The following is an 11,499-nucleotide window of genomic DNA, read 5'->3' on the forward strand; positions in this document are numbered from 1 at the left end:
TACGAAATCCTTTGATGTGCATAATCTTGTGTCTATTCTAAACAAGTTAACGTTGTTTATTTTCCCCGACCCCGACCGTCAGACCGATGACCTGATTAACCCCCGGAGCCCTGGAATTACGTAACGCCTGTGGGGTTATATTTGTGGCGAGTCACCCCTTTTTCTGTCCTCAACGGTATCGAATCTCTCGGGGGAGCAGAAGGAAATGGCTCAGGACTCTGTGGACAACTTTGATAAAAATGAAAAGGTATATTAGCCGCTGATTAAATATAATTACGTACGCAGCAGGTTAGCAGATAGGCATGTTACTGGAGGAAATTACAGGGCGGCAGTGTCGGCAGCAGGCCATGTGTTCCTGTAGTGTATTTATCCGATTTTGTTTAGAACGGGTCGCGTACTCCTGTTAAGGAGTTTTTAGTACATATAACTGTTGTTTTAATTTATACGTTTAAATAAATGTTACAGAAAGTATAGTTATAAAAAATATAGTTATTTTCAGTACATATAACTGTTGTTTTAATTTATACGTTTAGACAAAAGCGTTACAGAAAGCATGGTTACAGAAAGTATAAGTATTTTCAGTACATATTGTTGTTCTTTTAATTTTTATTTTTAGAAAAAGGCCTTACAGAAAGTATAGTTAAGAAAGTAAAGTTACAGAAAGTATAGTTCTTTTCAGTACATATTACTGTTCTCTTAATGTATACGTTTAAATAAATGTTACAGAAAGTATAGATATAAAAATATAGTTATTTTCAGAACATATTACTGGTTTTTTTAATTCAACGTTTAGAAAAAAAGTTTAATACTAGAATACAGAAAGTATACTTTTCAATTTATAGTATTGTGTTTTTTCTTAATTTTAACGAAATAGAGTTATTGAAAAAAGCATAGTACTTTCTCAGTACATATTAATGTTTTTTTTTTTTTCTTTTTAATTTTAACGTTTAGAAAAAAGAGTTACAAGATGAATATGAAAAGTAAGATAATTTTCAGTACATATGACAGTTCTTTAAATTACTTTGAAGAACTTTTCAATGAGGTGTATAGCAGTAGCAGTTTATATATCGTATATCATAATTTCTCAGAAAGCTGAAGTGTCAAAACAAATGAAAATTAGACATATGCTTCAAACACAAAAGTCAAATATGATTTTTGGGAGTCAAAAAATACTCTCAGGGGTCTATTGGATGCCTTGGTTTAATGACATATCCGTGGCCATAAAGCTAAAGATCTACGTAACTTAGACCTCAGAAATTTAATAACTGTGCTGTATACTTTTAAACCAAAGTTATATTACCACAAAGCTATATGATGTAGTCCGACATTACAATGCGCTTATTTACATGACATTTTCGTCGCCATGAAAACAAAGATCTAAGTAAATTAGACCTCAGAAATTAAATAACTGTATTGTATACTTAATATATACCAAAGATACATTACCACAAAGCTATATGATGTAGTCCGACCTTACGATGTGCTTATGTACATGACATTTTCGTTGCCATGAAAACAAAAATCTAAGTAACTTAGACCACAGAAATTAAGTAATTGTGCTGTATACTGAATATATACCAAGGATACATTACCATAAAGAGATAAGGCATTGACCTACTCCCCAATATGCTTATGTACATGACATTTTCGTTGCCATGAAAACAAAGATCTAAGTAACTTAGACCTAAGAAATTAAATAACTGTGCTGTATACTGAATATATACCAAAGATATATCACCACAAAGCAATAAGGCATTGTCCTACTCCCCAATGTGTTTATTTACATGGCATGTTCGTAATCATAAAGCAAGGATAAACGTAACTGAGACCTCAGAAATTTAATAACTTAGCTGTCTACTGAATACTACTGAATATATAGCAAAGATATATTACCACAAAGCTATATGATGCAGACATTTTCAAGGCCATGAAGCCAAAGGTCAACGTAACTTAGCCCTCAGAAATTAAATAATTGTGTTGTTTTCTGCATATTCACAAAAAAAAAACCATTACCGCAAAAATATATAACGTTGTCTGACTTTCCAATGTGCTCATTTATATTACATTATCGTGGCCATGAAGCCAAAAGTCAACTTAACTTAAATATCAGAAATTAAATAACTGTGCTGTACATATACTGAATATATACCAGATATACATTTGTCACTTTTATATCAGTTATAATCATCGTAACCGAGCCTATCTGGGTGCATATCAATATATCTAGTTCCAAACGCTTTTTACTAGTTCACGAAGGACAATTTTTGTCTGATTCAACTTGGCCCAGTCGACAGGAACGCATAATACACTCTGTAGGGTTTCAGTCCCAGCTCGATGGCACATGGAACTTAAATATAATTACTCGTGGTAGGAAGACTTTAAGCGAGTTACAGCAACTGAAGAAATAAATAATGTATAAATCAAATCTATTAAATTATGATGTAAAAGTCATTTACACGTTGCATATACATCAAACATTACATATTGCACATTAGATTTTTCTTTCATACAAATACAACATGTAAGAAACAGCAAGGAAAATATTTTTGCTACAAATAATAAAAAAATAATTTTAACACCATCAACTTTGATATCAATCAAGAGATTATTATCTATCAAACATCACGGTTTGTCTGATACTTAAACTTTTATATTGAGAGAAATATCACAAGAAATTGAATCACATTGTTTAAGACCTGCGACAACAGTTTTTTCATCGGCTGCATTAAAAAATATAATACTTTCGTTATACAAATACAATGTATGTCCACAAGGAAACGTCGAGATTTCCACAAGATTTACCTGGAATAAGTCATACTTAAGGGTACTATACTGTTGCTTTTATTACAACATACATCGTACTGAATATGGTTTTCAATGCTCAGCAAAGTTGCAGCACCATGTCTCGATGGATTTAAACTCATTCACCCCCGAAGACACATTTAGGTTAGTCTAAATCAAAGTATAGACCTGCTCATTATGAAAGTTTAGAGGTGATGGGTTGATGATGGTAAGCGAGACTGATGACTTGATAGAACCATGGAGATTATTCGAAGACTGAAGGTAACAGGAACATTGTTTGAAAGTCTGGATTTCCAAGTTCACAGCCATCTGATCATGACAAGTACAAAAGTTTGCAATTTGATGCGTCATTTTCACCTGCCAATGGCTCTCCTTTCAAGAAGACGAAGGTACTCGATCGTACCTCTTGGGTAGTGAATATGTCTAATTAATATGTATGAATTCAATAAATGAGACATTTGTATTCTTTATATTCTGGCAGTTAATGTGTTCCTAACTTAAAGATGCTCCACCGCTGATAAACGGTATTTTTTCTCTATCAAATACAGGAGCAGGCGATTTAGTATTTGTCTTCGGTTACAAAAGTTTCTTATTTTACCACCATTGTCAAGTTTGAGCTTCTCATATCACTTCAAGATTAAAATATCAAAAATATTTTTTGCATCCCGAAAAATTTCCGTGGCATTACAACATAAAAAAAACATGCGTGGAAATAAAACATTTGTTTGGAAATAAAGTTTAAACTTAAATAACCACATGTCAATATGAAGCTAATAGTCAATGATAAGTCTTTAAAATTGGCCTACTTTTTGTGTAATATACCAATTTACTAAACACCACAAAGTCGATAAATAAAACCCAAATGTTAACAAAAAAGGAAACTTTTCAGAACACTTCCAAACAAATAATTAAATAAATCTATGAGAGGGTAAATTTTCTTCATCACATGCCATGTCCTGAAAGGAGTGTTGTCAGAATGGTACCTGCTGCCCAATTGCGTGATCGTAAAAGACGACTAAATTTATGATCTTATCTTTTCTCTTGTTTTAACCCGACTCTCTTCTTCCTAGTGTCTCCATTGAAACCACCTCACTTTTGGCCTTTTGTTGAGCGTTCGCTCCTGTGAGGAAGGGTCTGTGTTCTGTCTCCTGGCCGGGACACACCATAGTCTGTAAGTGGTCAGTTCTGCTCCTGCTCACCGCTCAGCATGAAGGATGTGGGACGACTGCTTTGCCGGTTGTCAGTTAAATATGATCGAGTAGAGTGTGTTGTTTGGTGTATATACTGGCATACTTTAGTTAGATAACATTATACAAAGGGGCAAGATTGCAATGAGACACAACACAAAGATACTTCATCCTTCCAAACATTCACACATCGCATACAGGGGGGGTCATCCTTAATCCAAATCTAGTTCATTAATAACGCTTAAAATAAGAAGGAAGTAAAACATTTAGATTAATGTATTTAACCTGAATCACCCATTTGGTAACGCGCGGTGCCCCAAATAAAGTAATTACATTCTTTACCAAGGTCATAGGTCAGAATGAATGTGTTATAAATAGCCAAAGGTGTGGGACAAGGTAATGCTATTGGTACTTTACTTTTATATTTTGTTTCAATAATTTTGATTTACAAGTTATTTTGAGCCATTCGAGAACCAAGTCTTTACAGACCAGTATGGAAAATACCGAAAGTTGTTAATCGGTACGTTATTTTTACGAAATGTACGACCAATGTCGACGTTTACCGACCCAAATTCCTTATATAACTTGTGAATATTTCAGTGTTTCTCACGAGAGCTATATAGATTCCACACTTGTCACTAGAATGATATTTCAATACTTCATATTTACTGTAGATTGGCAGTAAGGACTTAATGACAAATTTTATTGGCATGTTATTCTAAGGACGATTAAAATGAACACAGAATTCTTAACCCCAGAAGTAATTAATTACATCCCAATTAGAAAATACGACCGATAGATCAGTTACAGTGTCAGTCAGAGCGGCCGTGGAGATCCCACTCAGAAAATCCGGAAACATGAGAATCCGTTTTGTTTATTTACTATTTTATTAAGGGGAGGGTTTGGTGTAAACACTTGTTTCAGTATGAAGAGCTTATTAATTGGATAACATAATTAGGAAGTGTGGTAATTAAGATACTGCAGCTTTACTACGATTCAAATAAATAACCTCGTGTTTCCAAATATGCTGTATATAGAACGATATTACATGTATTTAACTTCCTTTTTCGAGGGTAAAATTCAAAAAAAATTTTTTGTATTTCTGAGATTTTATTTTTTATAATTTGAGAGCAAAATGTTTATCGTCACAAGTCCTGAAAATGCCAAGAGAACTCGTATGCTGTTAAACTAGTGCAAGAACTTGTTAAAAAATGCAGAATAATTTGTTAAATGCCGTATGTGTGTGCTTCATTTTTTCGAAAATTTGTATATTTGATATATATTTTTCCATTTTGTTAATAAAATTAAAATTTGTTTTGTATATTACATTAAAGAGCTTAATCGTATCAAAATTTAACTTAAAACTATGTAGTATGTATTGTACAGGGAAAACTACTACAACGTTAAAAACGGAAAACGTCTCATATTCAAGCGGCATGTTGTGTATTATCAAGCAGTATTCAATGCCTTTCTTGTATTGTCGTTTTGCTGGTGTATCGTTTTCTCCTTTAGAAATGTAGTGAGCTCATGCGAATAACAGCATGTATTACATAGTTGAATTTGCTTAAATTTTATGTTAAAACTATAACTATTTTGTTGTATCGTGATTCAAAATATATCATACAGCTGAAAAATAATTTACATGGAATAAAAAGAGGATAAGGTGAGAACCCTGTGGAATCCCGCGTCTTAAAACAATAATATGACTGAAGGCAAGGCCTTAAAGGGCGCAGCCAGATGTTTTAATCTGAATCATGCACGGCATAGGAAGAGCGACGCTCTACTTGTTTATTTTATTTTCTATTTCATGTAGAAGACATAATTTTGAAATAAAAGGACGCACTTTAAACTATAGAAGTATATGATGTAATAATTGTCTAGCATAAACTCAAGTAACTCAAGAATAAGAAAATAATTGACAAAATAAATTGATTTCAATATCTTAATTTCGATGAATAAAAACAATTCATATAACATATTATACTTTTTATTGTGTCGATACGTGAATAATTACAATTATGGCAGAATAAACTTCCGGTTGACACGTCACACTGCCCGGCGGTAATTCTTCGGATGTCATCGACTGTGAACGGGCAGGTGGCGTGTCATGGTGAACGATGACCTACTGGACACAGCACGTGTGGTCAAGGGTGTGCACTATTTGTGTGTCCTAGACTAGGGATGGTGTGAATTGTCGGTATAGGACTATTTTATGTAAAGTAATCAGTTTATCGTGATAATATGTAAATATTTATATTTTTGATAGAATCAGTTTTATGCTTAATAGTGTCTCGTAGGTCTTATAAGTCTGGATGTTGATATTAGTTTTATTATGCATTTGTATATTATATGCTTGATCGTTTTCTGTACATATTAACATGTAATACTTAAATAAAATATTATTTATTGATTGATTGATTGATTGATCCTATTTACAAATATATCAGTGTATTCAGTCAAACCTGTCTACAAAGATCTACACATGGAGCAAATGGTCTTAAGTCAAGTGAAATTTAATATTAATTGCCATTTTTATTAAATATTGGGTCACTATATGAAAGGCTGGTCATCTCGATAGGTTTTGCAGATTTTACATACAATTATGAAGATGATAAAAACAATATAAGTCACACAATATCCTCATTACCCCCAAAATGAAATATAACATCAAACACATTTCTAAATAAATGTACAATAGACACATTTATTCACGCTGGCCAATCAAAAGCGACGTTACAACGTAATTTTACGTCATGATTTTCAGCCAATGGCAACCTTGTTAAGACAAGAATGAATTATTTGCAGGTGACTTCGTGTGCCATCGTACATATCTGCAAACATGTACGGATTTAACCGCAATGATACAAATCATATTTAATGAAGTTTCCGTTACTAATTTAATAATATTCCACTTGTCCATTTCTCCCGGTGTCGATTAAGGAGAGAAATATCGGGCAGATATCATATTGGATTTACTCGGAGTATTCTCAGGGATTATCTAGGCTGATCTTAAGCAAATATTTATCCGCGAGATTTTACACTAAGGGATTAATTAATATATAAATTATGTTTCAAAATTAGATTAGTAAACCACTTAAATTTAATCACGTTGGTTATATACTGTGAATTTGGGCTCCTATGGGTGAGTTATAACCATGACTGGGACACTTTCATAAATGTTTCAGGACGAGGAAAACAGGAGTTCCATGAGAAAAACTACCAACCTACGACCAAACCAGACAAAGGCAAAACCACAGTACATACATGGCGTGTGATACATTTTACATTTATGATATCCATTCTCCACTACATGAGTGCACAATGTCCTGTATATATATAATTTTATCTATGATATTATAATAATTGTGCAAATATGACGAAAAGACGTATAATGTAATAAAAATATTTTGAAATTCGATATACGTTAACGACTCGCACCCTTTCAAGCAATAATTATATATGTGTAATCAGATGATATAATTGCTAATAAAAGCCATCCGCTTTTCAACTATCCGGTCGGGGTTCAATCCCCGGCACGGACGTAAAAGGTCAGGGGTCTGCATGATCACGTTGCTTTTCTTCGGGAACTCCGGTTTTTTCCCATTCTTAGACACCTTGCTCACTTACACAAGTATATTTAGAGGTTTGTATAAATTATACATAACCTGTTTCGCAATCGATGTGAAATAAAGAAAGGTTATAGTTTTAGTCATAAGTATGGCACGTTGACCTTGATATAGTTATAAAATGGCGTCACCCGGAGAATCGAGGACTTTTCTCCTTCCTCCTGCTTCCATGCGATCCTTGCTATTTTCCTCTTCAAAACCTATAAATAAGGAGGAATATCATATGGTTGTATAGTACAGATAGCTTTTATTATTACTACTTTTGGAATGATATGATTTTCAAAGGGCCTTAAGAAGTGATTTAGATTTATTTCTCTCGTATATATCTGTATACAAACGCTTTAGAACCGGTACCGTCATTCAATGTAAATTATGAAGATTTCAAACCTAGATATAAGATTAACAGGATTAAAAATTAAATTTGATTCTCAAATTGATATATGTTTGTTTGGGTTGTACAGGAAATACATGAAGTATAAGTTAAACTCGATACTGGGAGTGAGGAAGTGTAAATATTGACGCTAATTCCTCATCACTTCTCGTTTACAAAGTCAACAACAAACTTGGCTAATCCGGGCACCCGCGAACTCCCGCCCGCGGAGTTATCGCGCCCAGTGAGCGAGGGATATCCCCCTTAGAATGAAATACTCGATAAAAACAAAACAATGATATGTATATGTGTATGAGGTGTTATCTGTGTGTGTTAGTAGGTAGACGACATGGAACTTGGGTTACATACGTTGAATAGGACTGAAAGACAGAGTTCCATTCACTTTTAGCTCTTGGTATATACAATACCCTTATACATTTAAAGATCCTACGTGTACATGCACCGTCACTGCATGACGTTCGACTCTGCTCTCCATGCTACATGTATAAACTTAGCGTGTGTTGAAAAGTAAAAGTGAACATTTCTGAATTAAAACTTGCAATAAAGCATATACAAAATATATGCTTACATTTACAGACTTTTTGCAAATCAAATTGAGATTGTACGTTCGTTAAAAGATGCTCCACCGCCGACAAAGCATAAACGATACTCATCATTTTGAGAACAATTGGTGTTTAATCTTGTGTATATATGTCTAATTAACACAAAAAATAATATGAAATAATTTATTTTGCTTTTGGTGCATGAGCAATCAGTACTTCATTCCGCATAGGTTACGGTGATAGTGATACGGAATTTGTCGGGATGCAATTAATTATTTTATATATTTTTGTCTCTTTTGTAAAATTGGAAGCTCACACTTTTCAATGGTGGTAATGGTGTAAAATCAGTAACTTTTGTAACTGAAGAAACTACTTATTCCTCTGCTCCTTTTTTTCGAAAAATTGACATTTGTCAGCGGCGGAGCAAAATGTTTTCATTTACAATGCACCGCAATGTTTATATAGTTTTTATTTCCTCCAAAGTATCAAGATTTTATAACAGAGACATTTCAAACTAGGAATTATAGAATGAACAATAACACACAAGATATCAGTATAACAAATTGACGATCATCTGATATATTGGAATCTTGAATTTTGTAGTTATGTATATGTTTTATATAAAAGTTCATTATTATCAAAATAAAGAAGCGGTTTAAGACAGGTTTTTTCGACATTATACATGATTTTTTTTATGAATTGCAAATGCTTGATCAAGATGAATAGTTTTAAATATTTAATTAACCGGTGTTACTTAATCATTTTACATTTAATGATTATTTATGGAGCATGTGAATTCATCGTTTAGATGGAACGTGATACAGGTAATGCGCGTGCATACGTAATTCAATATAGACTTGCTGTAACTATTTTAAATATTCATGTGTATCAATTTTAGCACGCACGCACGCACTTAAAACTTTTCATTAAAACTAAATTTAATAGACGCAAAAATAATTATGTAATAGGAAGCAACAGGTTTCAAGATCCAAAAATATTTTATTTGAATTTGCAACTGTATGTACCAGATTTATGTACTTGACTACAACAAATTTATTACCTATAGTTTGTTACATAACATGTCATGTATTAGGTAATTGATCAAAATGACTGAGGTATTACGAACGGAATGATAATTTATGATCACTTCTGTGTATTTGTACTAATACTAATCGAGACACCTCGAACAGCGTTTCTCGTTCTGATTCAATACTTACTACATGTATATAGGTCAGGTTTGTAATTAATTCATGCTGGGTTGATTTATGCATATTTTCATCTCATTATCATATTAATTAGAATTTCGGACATTAATCCTTTACGTTAAGCTGCATAAAAGCATCCACCTAACGACGCGTATCCACGTGGAACAAAACAATTTGATAGCGATTTAATAATTTGTCTTTTTTTTTCTTTTTTTTTCTTTTAAATGTTGCAAAGCTTTCAAAACTGTAGACCATTAGAGAAAATCTATACAAAATTATAACAGCCATCCCAAAAAATTCGCATAAAATAAACAAATCGCCTATTGAAGATTTTTTTAACTTGCATTGATATTCGCACATCCTTGCTATTCTCACTCAAGAACGATTGATTTGTCTCTAAAAATAAACCATGTTTACCCCTTGTTAAATGAAATGCTCATTTCTAAAATGGCAATAAACAAAAAAGTAAAAATGACTTATTTTAAGAGACAGGTGAAAGGGGGTATTCATACAACTGCTGTATCTGATATTTACCGCCTTACTTTCGTATTTATGTAATCAAAATAGTATTCAATTTTTAACACGATATACATTGAACAAATTCACATTTCTGCACGCGTCTTCTGTGTGCAACTTTTGTCTCTTTTCTTTGTGCATGTTTTTTTAAATTTTATTTTCATTTCAGTTTTATTTATTTATTTTTTAATGTTGATCATCAATGACATGTTGTTATGAATTAAAAGTAATTAAAAGATGCAGAAAGAATATGCATGTTTAAATCAAAATGGTCTTTTTTAACCACTTCATATAAAAGCCTTATTTCGCAGATACGGTTTACAAATATTTGTACTGACAACTCAACAAAATTTTGTCATTAAAAAGAGAAAAGAAAAAAAAATCTCAATTAATCACTATTGTCATCGTTTTTTATCAAATAAAACTTACAATATTTTTTAATACTCAAAACAAGTAGGCACTAGATTGTGAAACAACTAGGTTTTTTTTTTTTTTTTTTTTTTTAATTTTGAATGGTGATTATTGAAAAATAACAAGTACTACGAGAAATATATAATAATTTGATAGAAAGATGCAATGAAAATGACATGTTATAAATATTGTTTCAAACATTTGACAGACTAGCAATGAATTAGAAGAATTGTAAATTGAGTTTTCTGTATTTTTTCCAGGCTGATAGTTACCTTTAATAACACATTATTGAAAGCCTTGAAGTAATCTTCAGTTTTATTGCAAAAGTGATTTCTGTATAATTTTATGAAATCATCATATATTCCACAATATGAACATGATGGAATTTGTCCGGATTTTTCATGTTATTTTTTTAATCTAAATGAAAGAATTATATTAAACCAATTAGCTATATAGGCCTCAAAGAATTACATATAACCGAATATTATCATAATAAATTGTTAATAAATCAATTAAGATAATATCATTTGGTCATTTTTATAATGCTTCATTCAAACAATAATTTGTAAATTTTCATTTGACATGACAAATATATCATGACATGTATTTTCTTATTGGTTTCAACTATTAGACGATCCAGAATCACTCGCACGTGTTTGACCTCCTATACTCATAAACAAATCCCTAATATCATATATAATAAACAAAATGTTAATATTTATACAAACATGTATACAAAATTGTAGATTTTAAGTGTAATTATACTTTAATATTATTTACCCCGTTGACATGGCAGCCCTATATACCCATAAAGCATAA

Source organism: Argopecten irradians, chromosome 8 (genome assembly GCF_041381155.1).
Source record: "Argopecten irradians isolate NY chromosome 8, Ai_NY, whole genome shotgun sequence".
NCBI lineage: Eukaryota > Metazoa > Mollusca > Bivalvia > Pectinida > Pectinidae > Argopecten > Argopecten irradians.